Genomic DNA, 17,252 nt, shown 5'->3' on the forward strand with positions numbered 1-17,252 from the left:
AATTAATATCTAATAGGAAGCAGGAAGAATGGCCTTGCAGGAAAGGGAGCAGACAAAGGCAGTGAGGTGGGGGTGAATGCAGGGGGTCTTGGAGGGGAGAGGAGGGAGGGGGTGTGGCTAGACTGGAGGTCAGGCAGTGGGGAGACTTGCTGGGAGCAGGTCATCCCACAGATAGCACTGGGGGACAATGGCAGGTGTTCCACAAGGAGCAGACTCAAGCGATCCAGCTATAGGACTGCTGATAATTACAGTCAGGACTCCCGGGACACCTGGGGTCTGGGGTTGCAGAGTCCTGTGGTTTCTCTGCACACCAGCTCAAGCAGTATGCAGGAAATTTATAGTTTACAGGGTTGCCCACACCCCCGCATATGTTTTCCACTGAAGTCTCTGCTTTTTCCTAGACCCACCCGAATTCCAGAGCAGGGCTCACTCGTACGCCAAGCTCATATTCTTTCTCTGTGTGTCACTCATTTCTCCTTAAAATGGTCAGGAAAAAGTTACCTTTCCAACACTTCTTGGTGTTCTTAGCAGAAAAGAAGAATCTCAAGAAAAAGGAATAATCATAAGGAAAATCTCTGCTTTAATCTGCTTTGGTCGTTTATAGAAACAAACTCCCTTCTCTCACGACTCAACCCTTGTTCGTCAGCACTGGAGAGACCAGCAGGTCGAATCCCTTTTAGAAGTTGAAAAAAAAAAAAAGCTGCTTGAAGATTTTTTTTTTTTTTGACAGGCAGAGTGGACAGTGAGAGAGAGAGAGAGAGAGAGACAGAGAGAAAGGTCTTCCTTCCATTGGTTCACCCCCCAAATGGCCTCTACGGCCGGTGCACTGCACTGATCCGAAGCCAGGAGCCAGGTGCTTCTCCTGGTCTCCCATGGGGTGCAGGGCCCAAGCACTTGGGCCATCCTCCACTGCACTCCCGGGCCACAGCAGAGAGCTGGACTGGAAGAGGGGCAACTGGGACAGAATCCGGTGCCCCGACTGGGACTAGAACCTGGTGTGCCGGCGCTGCAGGCGGAGGATTAGCCTAGTGAGCCACGGTGCCGGCCTGAAGATTTTTTTTAAGATCATAACTTTGATCTAGATTTTGGGGTTTCTTTATAAAGTGGCTTTTTTGTTTGCTTATTTGTTTTTAAAAGCCAAACCATATTAAAGAGGGACTATCCTTAGGGAGAAAGTAGGAATCGTTTTTGGTCATTTTGAAAATGTGTGTTCCCTCTCGAGTCATGACACAGAAGTCAGAAGTGGTTTCCCCGACACTTGCGGAAGAATCACGTGCTGAGCTCGCCTGTCATCGCCGTGGGAGGCGGTTCTCTGGGTCTGACACATGAGAACGAAGTTGGGTAACTCGGAGAGGGTCGCCCCGTCATGGGGGACTCCAGTCCAGGGTGTTTACCTCCCCGTGGAACCTCTGTTCCCCCAGCTGCCTGAGGAATCGTCGTGTGGGCAGCCTGCTGGGGAGAGGGGTGGCGAGGTGGTCCCAGGGGAAGTGGGTGCCTGGAGCGCAGGGAGAAGGACCGACCTCTCTTGTGGCTTCCCATGGACCCAACGTGCTGAGAAAGGAGGCTCGGGGCGTCAGGGAGCTCCCGGGGCGCTGTGGCCGGGGGATGGCATCCCTGGACTTTTCCACTGCAAAGCCGCTGTCCGGAGGCCAGGCTGCCTCTTATCAGTGACCCCTTCCCTTGCCGGCGGACTTCCTGGACTAGCTGCTCTCTTCCCTCCTTGTTCCGTTGTTTCTGCAGGGTTCCGCGTACTCTTTCTTTAATGACGATTTTGCGAATGATAATACATTTTATGGCACTTCGCCGTTTACAAAACATGTTCACCTCCGCTCTATCAGCGGGGACCTCCTGGAATCCGTGAACGAGTTCTGCTAACAGGTCTCGTCATACTTTACAGAGGCTTAGGATGATTAAATCACTTCCTTTTTAAAATGTGTTTATTTCAATGCCTTTCATTTGTATTACTTTCAAAAAGTGCGGTTTAAAAACTTTCATGAACATGTAACACATGCGCATTTTTAGGGGGCACCATGCAAGTACACCCCCATCTAGAAGTTTCCAAAATGCATACTATGAAATTGCCTTTGGCGAAGAAGATTTAGGCTAAATTTTCTGGATTTTTCTTTTTTCTTTCTTTCTTTTTTTCTTTTTTACAGGCAGAGTGGATAGTGAGAGAGAGAGAGACAGAGAGAAAGGTCTTCCTTTTGCCATTGGTTCACCCTCCAATGGCCACCACGGCTGGCACACTGCAGCCGGCGCACCGCGCTGATCTGAAGCCAGGAGCCAGGTGCTTCTCCTGGTCTCCCATGGGGTGCAGGGCCCAAGCACTTGGGCCATCCTCCACTGCACTCCTGGGCCACAGCAGAGAGCTGGCCTGGAAGAGGGGGAACCGGAACAGAATCCGGCACCCCGACTGGCACTAGAACCCGGTGTGCCGGCGCCGCTAGGTGGAGGATTAGCCTAGTGAGCCGCGGCGCCGGCCTCTGGATTTTTCTACATATTGTTCAAATGCATAAGATAGAGCTTTGCACAAAAACGACACTGAGAGTACAAATGAGACTCGAAACTGCGAGAGGTTCAAAGCCAGCAGCTAGGAGCGGTCCGGCCGAGCACCGCGGGGCGTCTCATTCTCCACCATCATCACTGCCTTTGTCAGATCCTCTCGTGTTCCGAAGGTCACGGATCTTAGGAAAGCATGAACTCGAAAGGTCCTGCTTTAATCAGCGCAGTGATCAGCACGTTGGGACACTGTGTTATCTTTGCCTGTTCACTGGCGACGTATTCAAGAGTGGGCCTGCAGTCTCTCCAGCGCCTCGGCCAGCAGCTCCCTCTGTTTCGGGAATCTTCCTATGTGCCTCCAGTGACTGTCACAGGCTATGTGACTATGGGGACACCAGCACCACCTGCCCCAGCTCAGTGTTCGCATGGTGTGAACTTACGCAAGACCTGGGTTGACTTTAGGGAGAGTGCAGGAGTAGTTAGGTGCACCTGCAGCGAGAGACTGCGAGACTTCCACGAGGCAGCCACCCTCCCGGCCTCCGAGGCCTCGGCTTTGCCAGCCCAGCTGTCACCATTCACTGCCCCTGATTGTGTCTGGAGTGCGAGCTGCCTGCTCTGCTACCTTCAGACTCTGCACCGCCCCGGCCCTCGGCTCCACACGTGCCAGGACCCCCGTTCTGCCCTGCTCCGATGTGGGGGTCCAGGGAGCTCCACACATGGTATCATTGGCGGTGTCATCTCCCTCTGCCTCGCGGACAGCTCCTTCTCCTGCTGCTCGGTGGATCTCTGCTTCTCCACTCCTCCCAGTCATGCTCCTCTTAGTCTCTTTCTCAGTGTCTTTAATCCTGCACGTTCTCTCCGACCCACCTCCCCCCGCCACCACCACTCAGAGCCTCAGGGCGCCCACTGCCGCCCACCAGCAGCCTCCTGCTGAACTGCATTTCCAGTTTCTTCTGCTTTTGGGGTCCTGACAATGAGGTGCTTGTTTTCCCACTTCTCTGACTTTAAAGTCCTTCCCCACCCCAGCACCTAGCCCAGTGCCAGCCACCGGTCCCACCTGCTGGGTGTACCTAGCACACCTGTGTCTCCCTTGCCCCCCTGTACAGCCACCTCTATGGTCCAGGTCTTCATTCCTTTGTTCCAGCTAATCATTTTTTTATATTTATTTATTTGAAAGTCAGAATTACACACAGAGAGAAGAAGAGGCAGAGAGAGAGAGAGAGAGGTCTTCCATCCGCTGGTTCACTCCCCATTTGGCTGCACTGATGCCAAGCCAGGAGCCAAGAGCTTCTTCCCAGTCTTCCACACAGGTGCATGGGCTAAGGACTTGAGCCCTCCCCTGCTGCTTTCCCAGGCCATAGCAGAGAGCTGGATTGGAAGAGGAGCAGCCAGGACTCGAACCTGAGACCATATAGGATGCTGGCACTGCAGGTGGTGGCCCCACCCGCGACACCACAGCACCGGCCCCTGATCCAACTAATCAAAGCACCAGTCCAGCTCGTCACTCGGCCACAACCAGAATCTGACTTGCAGCTCAGAACCCTGGCATCCAAAACCGTCCATGGCTCCTCTTTGCTTGCCTCGCAATCCTTCTCAACCTGTCTGCCCTGGAGTCTCACCTCCCCGGGCAGAGCAAGGAAGGACGTGGCCTCTGAAGACCAATGACCCCACTTCCAAGGTCAGTGTCACGCCCTGCGGAAGCCTCGGGTCATAAACAAGTCACTTAACCTCTGCACCCGGGGTTGCCTCATCTTTGCGGGAGTTAGTGATGAAGCCGTCCCGAGTGAGGTTGCAGAAGTACTTGGAACTGTCCCAGCAGGCCCTCAGCAGTGCCAGCTGTCAGCGTTCGCCTGGCTCTTGTCGCCACTCTCCCATTCAGAGGACTCAGCCCACGCACATACAGATGGCGGCCTCCCTCTTCTCTCCTGCTGGGTCGCCAAGAACAGCTTGGGTGCCTGTGAGCTCAAGGCCCACGTCTCCTTCCAGAAAGACAGAACAACACCCAGCCTCCTGCAGGGCAAACCCTCAGCAAGCGAGTTCTAGAAGGGGTAGAGCTTGATGAGCCATGATCTGAAAGGGGGTTGATTAAAACTCACTACGTATGTGTTTCTACCAACTGTGGGACTGGCAAGTCAGACTGGTCAGAAGCTGTAAGTTAGGTGGAGTCATACGGGAAGCAAAGTTTAGGGAACAGTCCCAGAATATTGGGCCAGACACGCTAATATGCATAATTGTGAAATTCATGTTTCAATGTATATACCCTGTGCAGCCCGACTCTGAATGCCGTGTACTGACACCGACTGCTCCCCATCTGAGGGCAATGCACTTGATTGCAATCACAGAAGAAAGGGCTCTTACAAGTTTTAGTGCTGTAAGATTTCATCTTTAAATGGGCAAATCTTAGCAAGTTTTCTTAAATTTAAGATTTAAAACACATTGGGAGCCAAAGACTTTGATTGCCATGTATCTAAAGCATAGTGTTTGGTGGAGACTGAGGCGATGCTAATTTTCCTGTCTCCTGGATTTTGCTGCCCCAGGGGCTGGATCTCCCCTTCCCGCCCCAGGAATGCAGCACACCTGCCCTCTCTGCCCATCTCCCACCCTCTCTGCCCATCTCCCACCCTCTCTTCCCATCTCCCACCCTCTCTGTCCATCTCCCACCCTCTCTCCCCATCTCCCACCCTCTCTGCCCATCTCCCACCCTCTCTGCCCATCTCCCACCCTCTCTACTCATCTCCCACCCTCTCTGCTCATCTCCCACCCTCTCTGCCCATCTCCCACCCTCTCTTCCCATCTCCCACCCTCTCTGCCCATCTCCCACCCTCTCTGCCCATCTCCCACCCTCTCTACTCATCTCCCACCCTCTCTGCTCATCTCCCACCCTCTCTGCCCATCTCCCACCCTCTCTGCCCATCTCCCACCCTCTCTGCCCATCTCCCACCCTCTCTGCTCATCTCCCAGTTTACTTCCCCAGGATCTAACTTCCAGTTCTTGCTGGCCTCTACCAGTTCCAGATCTTCGTTCTGTTTTATTTCAAGTTTCTTTGTTTTCTTCTTTTGAAAACGTTCTACACGCTTCCTATTTATTGTGTTGGCACAGCTGTTCTACTGTCAGCACCTGGGTCCCTGTTCCTTCCCCACTCACGACCGATGTCTCCCACTTTCATAATGCCACTTCCACAATCCCAGTAACCGATCGACCACTTCGTAACATTCACCGAGGGAGAAAACATAGCAGTTAGCAGTTTTCATATATATATATATATATGAAATGTACATGTCATATATATGAATTTCACGTATATCTCATATATATCAATTTCATATATTTCATATATATGAAAAAAATATATATATGAGGAGTCTTCAAAAAGGCCACAGAGAAATGCATATTCTGAAAAAAATGCATGGGTTTCAAAGTACTTTTGCCTCAGACTAAACTTATCTTTTCATCCAGTTAATTCCATTTCCCATGACTGTTTGGTGCACCTTGTATTTTTGAAACACTTCAATAGAAAGGTCTAGGCTGTGTGTCTGCAGAACGGGATAGAGTTAGGTTCATGGTAGATGAAGTTATAAGAAAAGTTATCCCTTGTATGTCAGTGCATGTGATTCAAGAAATACCATTACAGAGAAGTAGAAACACACACAACTCTAGGGGTGGAAGCAGGTACGGATCGTTCTATGATCCAAAATGAATACAGAACTCAGATTTAAAGGTAAAGGATGCCTTCCTGTAGGACTTGTTGAAGGTTTCCATCTGTTACTGATCACTGGAAAGTTCCAAGAAGGCACTGTGGGCGAGACGGAGTTCCAGCACCTCTCGGAGTGCAGCTTTTATTTCTTGCAGGGCTAGAGGTAGACAAGAGCCTTCCCCAGCAGAACCTCCCAGGATAGACGATGCTTGGCTGTAAGACTTGACTGTGTTCTGGGACCCTCTCCTCTGCCTCTGGCTGGGAGACTCACTCCTTCCCCACAAGCACAGGGGCAGCATCTGAGAGGTCTTCTCTTCACCGGGGCCAGGAGCCGGAACCCTGGGCGATTCTGAGCAGATTAGCACAGCGTCCCTGTAGGCTAGACTCGAGTCATGAGATACCCCATCTGAATCCTTTGGATGTCATCAACGTCTCTACGACGGCACTTCCAGTAAACACTGTTTAGCGGGCAATGGGGGAAATGCTTAATCTGTAATATGAACCTTGGATCAAAAGGAAATTTGCTCCACAGAGGTTGAAGATGAAGCGCTCTTGTGTCCTACTGTCAACACTGGGATGGACCATCCATGCCTGTGCAGTCAAGTTGGCCGCTCTCGTAGTGGCTAAATGCACACCCACGCTGCCTTTGTCGCTTGTGCCTGTAAGTCTGCAGGTGCTGCAGCTCACGACCTGTTTGTACACTGTGTCTATGGCTGGGAAAACATGCAGAAGGCAGGGTGGGGTTCTCATTCCTTAGCCTCTAGAGCATGCTCCGACCACAGGAGCCAGGCGCCCCAGGGTTCATCCACTTCCCCTCCTCCCACCAGGTAGGTGGGAATGGGGTTGGTAGCAAGAGGGGAGATGATGCCAAATTCCACGACTTTCCCAAGCCAGTGATAAACTTTTCCAACCGGCTCTGACGAGGTAGGACGAAGAGACATGCGATCATTTAGGCAGCAAGACAGCAAGATTCGGGGGCGACCTCGTGTCGTTCAGCAAAGGGGACCAGGACAGAGCAAGCTATCAATCTGCAAATATTTGCTACTGTACACATCATGAAGGGAGAGCACTCTCTGGGCTGGTAGGCACGGGCTTAGTAAGCACCCAGACTGAGAAAGGACACTGATAAGTGCTATCGGAAATGGGAAACAGAGTGATAGAAATGGCGGGAAAAGGAGGGCCCTCAGCCAGACACACAGACCTTCTGCTGGGGCAAACCCTCAAGTCTAAAAGAGACACACACGGCTGTGTTACCGGTGCAGCCAATGTCATTCTAGTTTCTAGGCTCACCACCAGTAGAGTGTACTTTGGGCTTTTGTGTTATGGGTTTTCCTGGTAGAAAAAGTGCATCATTAATTCCAGCACCCACCTGCTCTGAGAGCCACGTACAAGAAGGCCTGGACCTGACCTGGGGGCTCAGCCACAGGGTGAGGAACTACCTCCCTTGGCAATGTGTCAACACAATGAGAAACATTCCAGACACCAGCCAGATCCATTTTCCGTAGATCCCTGCTCATTAGATAGGGAGAAGCCAGATGACTGGATATTTCTGCTTATCAGTTCTCAGAGTGACTGAGAGGGCAGCCAACAGCTAAGGTTTACATAAATTAATTCAACGCTCATTCAAGAAACAATACTATTACGTAAGACACTTATCAGACAGGCCTTCAGGGCTCCTGCTTTTGTAGCTCATTTGACAATCACACACCTGCACTCACTTTCCTTAAGGAAGTCCTTCAATTTTGTAATCAACAAGCATCATCAGGTCTTGTCAGCACAGAACCCGCAAGAACACGGCTGACACCAGGGTGCTCACACGGAACAGGATCTGCGTGAAACCCAAAGCCAGGCCACCTGCTTCCATGGGACAGCCCAGGACTCCCACAACAGTGCTCCGCCTGGCATCACCCCCTCGGTACCTCTGCTGCCCGGCAGTGACCCTCACCGTGACCAGGACCTGTAATCCTAGGGCTGTGGTCACTTACCCCAAATGAGGGCGCGTTCGAAGGCATTGCTGCCCCCTGGGGTTCCGCTTGCTCCCTGCGGGAGGTAGGGTGTGAAGGGACCCCCTGGACTGCTCTGAATTTGAGCCTCAGCTCATGGGAAGAACAAAGCAAAACCTTGCTTATTTCATTGCTAATTCTTTCCAGAGTTTCCCTTTTGCACCCTCAGGGCTGGGGGAGCACAGATCAGCTCCTGCACTTCGCCGTCGCCCCCTCCTGGAACTGACTCAGGTGGCTGGCACCTGGAGCTCACCACCCAAAATCTAAAGCAAGCAAGTCCTTGTTTTAAGTCTCTTCTGACGTTGTGAGCGCGGTCGAGGGATCCTAACTCATGTTCTGATTGTGGGGAAGGTCTCGTTCAGTACAACTATCGCTCTGGGAGCACAGCGTGTCTCGTGGAAGTGGGCCACGTGTGACCCCCAGTGTGGCCTGCGGTGACCATGGAGCTGCTGAGCTCTGCTCCAGTTACTGCACAGTGAGCACCATTAGAAGAGCACAAATGTACTTGACCAAGAAGCCCTGGGAATGGGGTCGAATCCGTGGTGTGGGCTCCGGCAGCATGACAACGAGCAGCCGCCCTGTGTAGGTGGGGAGCCGGCTGCTTGCGGACCCGTAACACAAGGGGGATTTGGAACTTCTGGGCGCCTTCTGGAACTTCTGGAAGCTTCTCAGGGCCCCACAGCTCCTCTACCCATCTCTAAAACCGGCACAAGGAAGCTAGCCTGTGTGGCAATGCAGGACCAGGGGTGTTGGGTCGGACTTGTCTGCTTCCAGGGTCCCTGGAAGGGCACTGAGCAAGGTTCACTTGCCCTGGGCTCTGGGCTCCCCTTGCTATGCTGGTGCCCAGCCCTGCCCGGCTACACCCCACCTCCAGGCACACTGAAAGCCTCACTCCAGAGGGGCTGTTGGGAGACAACAGTGAGGGGCAGGAGAGAGAGAAAGCCCCACACCAACTTCTGCCTGCTTCGCCCCTGCATTGCCCGTTACAACCCAACCAAGTCTTCAGGTGGCAAACACAAGCTGACATGAACCCTCACAGTAGCATCTCCACTGTCTTAGGAGCAGAGCCCTTTTTACTGGCAAGAGGAACGAAAACAACACGCCAGGAGACGCCGGATTTACCCGCCATGAACTGGGCGGACCGTAGTAAGGGAGGAGACAGTAGCCGTGACAGGAGCCGGGGACCGGGGAGGGCTCCATGCCCTAAACCGGCAAGTGCAGGGAACGCTCAGCCCAGCTCCGTCACCCTACCGGCGCCTGCTCTGGGCTTGTGGCTTCTAAGATTCCACTCCGGAGAGGCATTCCCCAGGCGGTGCAGCTCTGTGGAGCAACAGATGCGTGGAAGTTAGGGGCTGCTCCAAGTCTCCGACAGATGAGGGAGGAGTGACAGGGACATTTCCAGTCTGTCACGTGTTCTGATTAAGTCAGAGAAGTTTGCCTCTCTACGGAGAGCCTACAGCCACATATGTGCTGCTCTCACTCAGACATATGGTTACACACACACGCATGCGCACGCACACACACACACACACACACACACACTGTACAGCACTTTCAAGATATCCTCAATGCAAAAGCAGAGGTTAGGCGTGCTCAGCCCTGAGGGAAGGAGCCAAAAAACCTGCTTTTGTTGGCTGCAGGTCGTCGCTGGCACGCGGATCCTGGGGTCTCGCATTCTGCTTGACCCCACAACGCAGCTGCCTGCCCCGGTGGCAAGTAGGAGAAGAGGAAACTGGGGAGATGGCACTTTGTGTGAAATGACCACAACTGTCGGTGGCAGGAAGGCACGGAGAGAGGGAGGCAGAGCTTCTCGGAAATGTGTTTTCCTTAAGCAACCAGAATCACAAAATCCCACTAAATCTATTTCTCTAAGCTACTTAAGCGTTTATTGAATTCAGCGAAGAAATGTCTGCTCCACTGTGTGGGTAGCATTTCTGAGATAGGACGGCTGGCAATGTGGGTGAACTCATCCCAGCCTTGTGTAGGTCGCTTCCTGCCGGGGTCTCGGTCATTTACGGTAGCTACCGCCAAGCAAGAGAAAAGCTGCTAGAAAATACAGCCCGGGGGAGCCCGTGTGTGAGGTGAGTGTTGAATTGCTCTGCTGGAAGTCGCCGCATAGAACAGATCACCAACTCCGGCATTTAAAAATGCGGGATGCTTTTACGGCGGGACGCTTTTCTTTGAAGTTTTAGGGAATTTTTAACTGGAGATACTTGGTCACCTGGGGCTATTCCTAATCATGACATATTTGTTTAGGAGAGGATGAAGAAGGATCTGGAACAACAGTTGATTGTGTGAGTCTGAGGTTGCAAAGAAAGAAGTTGCAGAATCATTTGCAATTTTTTTTTTTTTGCCCCAAAATCCTTCCCATAGGTCAAGGGGTGGGGGAAGATTGAGGCATGCCCGCATGGAAAAGAATACAGCAAAGCGCTAGTGCTGAGAGAGGCAGAGTTCTGGGGCTTAGTTTTCCCCGTGAAGTCCTGCATTTGTTGTGTGCTTTCTAACCTGCGACTCCGAGAAATCGCTAGGTCGAGAAACGTCCACAGATTCTTAATTCCCTGAGGCCACTAACGGCGGCCGCGCCCGCGCCGACAGGGAGCAGACGTTGGTTTTTACCAGAGCGATGTGGAAATTTCACCCAGCGTCACGTTTATTAGCTGAGAAGAGGCTAAATCCGCATGAAATTGTACACAGAGGACCCAAGGCGTTCCCCACGGGTCGCGAACAAGGTTTCTGATGTTTCCAAAGTCAGAATTGTTTACATTCCTTATACCTACCACAGAAAACTTACATAACCTGTGTCCTCCCCAAGAGAGGTAACAGACTAAAATATTCCAGTGAGGTTTCGTCTTACGGCAAACCAAACTCATTTCTCCACTGACAAAGGGAAAGTTCGGCTGGAGAATTAGCCAAAGCGCTATATAATCGCTGGAAATCAATAACTAGCTCGCTCCGACAGACGCCGTGGGAGAAAACCCCTTGCAAAGAGAAGTCATTCTTCCCCTGATCTAGAGCCCTGACTCCCACAGCAAACAGGACAACATCTGGATATTATTTCACAGCAAGACTAAAGCCCCCTCTCTTTTTTTTTTTTTTTTTTTTGCCCCATCATTAAGGAAAAACCCGTTTTCCACATGCAAACTGCACTTGTAAATTCTCCCCCAGATAAGCTTGGACGTCTTGAATGATTTAAGCAAGTTTTAAAAGAATCACAACTTTTTCATTACCTTGAGAAGTCAAGCTTTGCAACAGTATCTCCAGCGCGCTGGGCTCCAGTGTTGACAGAAGTGTGTGCCTCTTACCTGCACGGAGCAGGGAGTGCCAAGTGCCAGACAAGGCAGTGGATGAGCGGTCTGTGCAGGTCGCCTGGGAGCCAGGTGCTCAGGGCATCTCCACTCACAGAGAACTCTCTCCCTGCGCACTGTCAGTCAAAAACAAGTTGGTACAAGTCTGAGGAGGAATTACCTGAAGGAGCTGAACACAGAAAGAAAGAGATTGGGAGAGATTGGGTGGAGGAGGGAGGGACGGAGGAGAGGGAGGGAGGAAAGGAGAGAACGTGAGAGACAGAGCGAGGGGGAGAGAGAGAGCAAGAGAGAGAGAGAGAATCTGAGAAAGCCGTCCGTGGTGCCAGCAGCGTGTTGTGTCTTAAATTGGCAGCACAGGGGTCAGATGGGCACCCAGTCCTGAGGGGTCCCAGACACCTGGGAGAAAGCAAGCCAGTGTCCTTTTAAAGAACGCCGCTTAATCTCGGAAAAACCTTGGCCATTCTTATCAGAGCCTTTCCAAAGGTCCCCTTTGCCTAAGTAAAGTATAAATAAATAAACCTATTATCTTTTCCAACAAGCTCTCTTTTATCTCTCCATCTTTCTTCCTCTTCCCTCTCCCCACCCCCACACGAATAGTGACACAAGTCCCTGCCTCCTGGAGAAAGCAGGACAAACACACACAGCCTCCCTCCAAATAAAATAGCTAAGAAAACGCCACGGGTCGCCTGGCTTTAGCTCCGAGCCCTCCCTCGTGGTCCCATTGATACGTCTGTCACTTCTGTTTCCATTAATGACAAGAATAGGTAAAGACGTTGGTTGCATAGCTCTGGGTAAAACTGGGCTCTCTTGGCTCCTGGGATCCGGGTTCGAGGATCCCTACAGAGAGCCTGTTTTGTGAGAAATGGTGAGAATTCCACGCTGGGAGCAGATGTCCCGGGGAGACGGTTCAGACTCTGGGATGGAGGACAGTCAGGCGTCCCTCCTGTGCGAGGACACGTCTCACGGCCACCACACGCAGGGAGGCCAGCCCGTGGCTCTTACACTTTCCGGGTCTTTCTGTGGCACAGTGCATGGGGATCTTGGTCAATCCCAAGACATGGGATGGGTTTCCTGGGGATGCTTCTCCCCACAAGATGCTCCCACGTTGGTCCAAAGGCAATGCCAGGACAGGCAAAGACGACAATCGCAGAGGAGAGCGTCACACCCTCCCATGTCCCCTGCAAATGCACCTCAACCTTGAACAGCCTTCTCTTGACCTTCAGGCACCCACACGAGTCCTCAGCACCATTCAGGTCTTTGCCCACAGGGTACCACCTCGGGGAGGTCTCCATCAACCAGGGCCCCCACCCAGCTCCGCCTCAACACTCCCTTTTGTTCTGCGTGACACCCCCTCAAACTGCCCCAACTTCGCCGGTTACTCTCTGTACAGCATTGTGGAGCTCAACCGCTCTTGTCTGGAGCACCAAGCATCCATCTAGTGTTGTCTGGCACACTGTAGGTCCTCAAAATAAATATCTGGTGGGTGGACATTGTAGGACAGAAGGCAAAATCCCATACTCCCAGTGCCTGGGATGGAGCCCCACCACTGCTTCCAATCAAGCTACCTAATAATGGGCCAGGAAGACAACAGATGATGGCTCAAGTATGTGGGACCCTGCCACCATGTAGGAGATCTGGACAGAGTTCTTGTTGCAGGCATTTGGAGAATGAACCAGTGGAAGGAAGATCTCTCTCTCTGTCTCTCTCCCCTCCCTTCTCTTTCTGTCACTCTGCCTTTAAAATAAGCAAAATATTTTTAAAATGCTGTCAAGTGGAAGACACGATTTTGTACAACTGAACTCAAATTTCTGTGTTTGATGAGTGCACACACTTCTCTTTCAGAAATGGTGTTCATTTGGTGCTCTGACCAGCAAGAGTCCTGGTTGCCCGTCTTCTAAGAGCAAGGAAATGGAAGTCAGAGAGGGAAAGTGATTTCCTTGAAGTCACAGAGCTACAGAACAATGAATCAAAGCCTTTCTCACTCTTTACATTAGTCTGCGTTTGTAGAAAATTAGTCTATCGCAGGCATATGTAGGCGTGTGTGGATTCCCTCGAGCATCAAGTAAAGACACTGCGTTAATTATAATCATAGTTAAAGACTCCCACAGGCTACAGTCCTGAAGGCCCATGCCCAGCGGAGCTAATACTCATTTACTACAAAGACGACAGAGGAGCAGGAGTACGGAGTGCTAGGATCACACTGGGACAGGTGTCAGGACGCCGCCCTTCACTTCGGCAAAGCACACAGGGACCTCACAAAAGGAGGTGAGGCATTCTTAAAAATGATTGACAGGCTGAGGATGAATGGAGACATTCTAGAGCACGCCTCCTAGCAGACTTCTGTCACCGGGACAGAGATTTTGTTGTGCATGTTTTAATAATCGAATGGTCTGTCCAGATATTTCTGGAAATTTCTGAGGCTAACTGACAAAAATAGGCCAAACTATTAAATCTGAAAAAAAATATTTTGTGCTGCCCAATCTCCCTTTTTTCCAGTGACTGGGACCTGCCCCACCGCCTGGTTCTAAGGCTGGAGCATGGACGCTTCCGTGTAAGATTATGTGAAACAGCATCGGTCACCGTCTTGAAACTGAAGACGTTGACGTCGCTGATCTTTCAGCCTAAAAAACACCCAGAAGGAATGAGTTTTCCGTAACTCAGCGTCTTTCCTCCTAGCCTCCTCCTTCCTTACCCCCTCTCTCTCTTTCTCAGGTGTAACTGACATCAAGGCTCTTTCATGGGCCACATGTGACGAGCGTATCCCTCTGAATTATGTATTTGTATCCAGAGTTCAGAGAAGACATCTCAACACTGGGTCGAAGCGTTCCTAAGAACCAGCTTTTTCAAGAATAATTTCCAAAAAGGAAAAAAAATGCTCTATGCTTCCAGTTCTCATCTTGGCTCGAATAGAGACATAAAAAAACCTTGAAGTGTGATGAGAGTAAAAAATACATTACCTTTGACTAGATTCTGTTTAAGTTGGGTAAGATATGGAACTATTTATAGGGGGCTAGGTTAGTTCTCAGAACCTCGTTAGACCCCCTTGAGGTTCCACTGGCTGGAAAACCACTCCCAGCCCCACCCCCACCCCCAGGGCAGGCACCGGCCGGCCAGTGGGCTCCAGGTGGCTTCCCCTGTCCCTATCCCACAAGCATTAGAAACGCCTCCCTTGAAAGGAACTTGTGCCCCTCTGCAACCCTCCAGAACTCTGCAGGCCTACTGACCCTGGCCTTTCTAGCAAGGGGTTTGCTAAGGCAAACCACAGAACTAAGGTCTCCTGGGGTAGGTTCCCTAGAAGCCGACATTGACATTGACGCAAGGATGCACGTGCAGTTTACCAAAGAACGGCTTCTGGAAGGAGCCAGAAAGAGTGAATGGGGCGGGGGAAGCCGTGGTACAATTGGCGCTCAGACCCTGGGGTGTGGGGGGGAGCCAGGGTAGCTCTGGACTGAAAAGAGCTTCCTAGGTAAGGGAGCTGGGCTCTGCCTGACCTGCTCACCTCAGCTTTTCTATAAGAACAGGAGAGCGGTTAAGGGCACACAGTCCCTCAAGTACTCAAGTGCCCCCCAGCCTCAGGGCAGCGTGACGAAGGTGGAAGAATTCACTCGCAGATGCACAGCAGGGGCTCCCACAGGTGCTGTGGATTCGCCAACAGCATCAGCTCCCATCGCGGATCCTGCAGGTGCTGCGAGGGTTTCCTTCCCCTGGGCACTGAAACCACGCACTATCACGGTGCTCCGCCTCCCTCCGCATCTCCCACCTGCCGTTCCCAAGCACACGAAACCTGCGGACCTGAGCACAAAGTGTGGCATTTTGCTGATGACGATGCACAGAATCTGACTGCGCTCAGTCATTTGCTCACCGCAGGACCCGCATTTGTCACCTGAAGGACCCGTGGTTATTGACGTCGCGTCTGGCTAGTTTGATGAGTAACCAGATCGGGCGCCTTCTGTGTGCTGAGCTACAGACACCCCACACCCCTGCCCTGTGTAAGTCACAGCTCAGCAGAGATGGCTGCATAGTTACCCATCGCTCGGTGCGGTGGGTGATGAATGATCAACATGTTCTAGAAGCCCTTAGAGAGGGCGCTGAACCCTGCCCTAGATTTGGAAGGGAAGATTCCAGAGCAGGGAGCAGCCTGACTTCAGCCTGCAAGGTGTCCACAGGTGCAGACAGAAAAAGATTGCCTACGTGCAATTCAGGAAAAAGGAACAGAGTAAATAAATCAAGATAATTTAAGCAAAGAGTGAAAGAGCCAGGAGCTGTGACCTCTGGGACAGCCTAACAAGTGACAGAGCTCCAACCTCAGCCCCACAGAGCTCAGGCTGCAAGAATCATAGGAGAGTAGCTTTGGGTCCAGCATCCCCCACTCCCCTCGACCCTCGGCCACCTACAGAACCCATCTTCCCTTGGGAGAAATAAGAGGGACAGAGAAAACGCCCAGGCTCCCTGAGGAGGGCTCTCCATCCTCCTGCCCCCATCCTGGACACAGGAAGCCCTCTCAGGGAAACATTTGTCTTTTATCAGATGGCATGCAAACCATCAATAATGCAAAACACACTTAATACTAACATTACTCCAAGTCAATTCTCTGTAGAGTGACTACCAATCCTGACATTCCCCTAATTCATTTTTTTTTTATATTTACTTTTTGAAAGAGCGTCAGAGAGAGATCTTCCATTCATTGGTTCACTCCTCAAATGCCCTCAGCAACCAGGGCCAAACCAGGACAAATCGAAGAGTCTGGAATGCACTCCGGGTCTCCCACACAGATGGCAAGAACGCAAGTACTTAGCAGGAAGAGGGATCAGAAGCAGAGGTGTTGGGGCTTGAACTGGGAACTCGGAGATAGGATGTGGGAGTCCCAAGCAATGACTTAACTGCTATACCAAATGCCTGCCCCTGGCCTGCTTCTAACACTAGAAGTCCCACAATCCAGAAAATCGCTCTGTCCCAGGCAAATGGCCATAGTCCTGGGCCGCCCTCTTTCCCTGTGTGTTTCCAGCTTTTTTGTTCTCGGCTGTTAACTGTGGAGAAAGGAATCTGAATTGGAAGTGTTAATACTGGTACAGCCGCGGTAACCTACCTTGCGCGCATTCAGTAGAAATTTGCGAGGGCATCTGTAGATCTAACCCCACCAAATGAGGAACAGGTGTGCCTAAAACATTAGACGCATGGAATGCCAGCCTCTCTGGGTAGAGGCTGCTTGTCTCCCTGGAACTCCCACCTCCATTAGTTGGTGGTTCCAGGTCCGAACCAGCAGTGTGGCTTCAGTGAGCTGCAAAGCACCCACTGGTGTTAACCCAGAAGCAATTCAGTTTCCTCTTGCCTTATTCAAACTGGACTTTGTTGCTTTTCCTATTGTTCATGCAAGCGTACACCATATGTACAGTCACACAATTTGTCCCTGGTTCACTTCACGCTCTTGCTAAGTGATGGTTTTGTGGCCATCCCCATTGAAGAAGTGTATAGGGTAATGACGGTTTTTGGCTGTTGACAGCATGTGCTGGTGATTAGAAAAGCAGCGTCCACAGGCTATTGCTACCATCTCTGGTCTACTACAGCCAGAATGATCCCTCCTGCCTTTGCAAGTCTCGCCAGATCATTCATCTGGCAAAATGTCGTGTGCCAGCTTGCATCAACTCACCCCTCTATTGCTGCCTTGCTGTTGTTTAGCTCTGAACCAGCTATGTAGGCGGCCCCCTAGACCAGACCCTGAGAGAGCTGTGGGCATGAACCCCATCTCCAACA

General features: G+C 51.5%; 1 protein-coding gene across 3 annotated transcripts in view; it reads right to left on the bottom strand.

Moving 5' to 3' along the window:
- The window catches only part of KCNJ15 (potassium inwardly rectifying channel subfamily J member 15), a 46,357-nt gene extending 34,455 nt beyond the window's left edge, over positions 1-11,902 (bottom strand). For 2 of the 3 annotated variants that reach the window (XM_008274885.5, XM_089330561.1), the window contains exon 1: positions 11,424-11,902. The gene's annotated coding sequence lies outside the window, so the exon portion shown is untranslated. The remainder of the gene's footprint in view (positions 1-11,423) is intronic. The other variant, XM_008274884.5, reaches the window with a different exon arrangement.
- Positions 11,903-17,252: the final 5,350 nt, after the last annotated feature.

The sequence above is a fragment of the Oryctolagus cuniculus genome, chromosome 4 (genome assembly GCF_051225735.1).
Source record: "Oryctolagus cuniculus isolate XC-2025 breed Fujian yellow rabbit chromosome 4, ASM5122573v1, whole genome shotgun sequence".
In the NCBI taxonomy this organism is placed as follows: Eukaryota; Metazoa; Chordata; class Mammalia; order Lagomorpha; family Leporidae; genus Oryctolagus; species Oryctolagus cuniculus.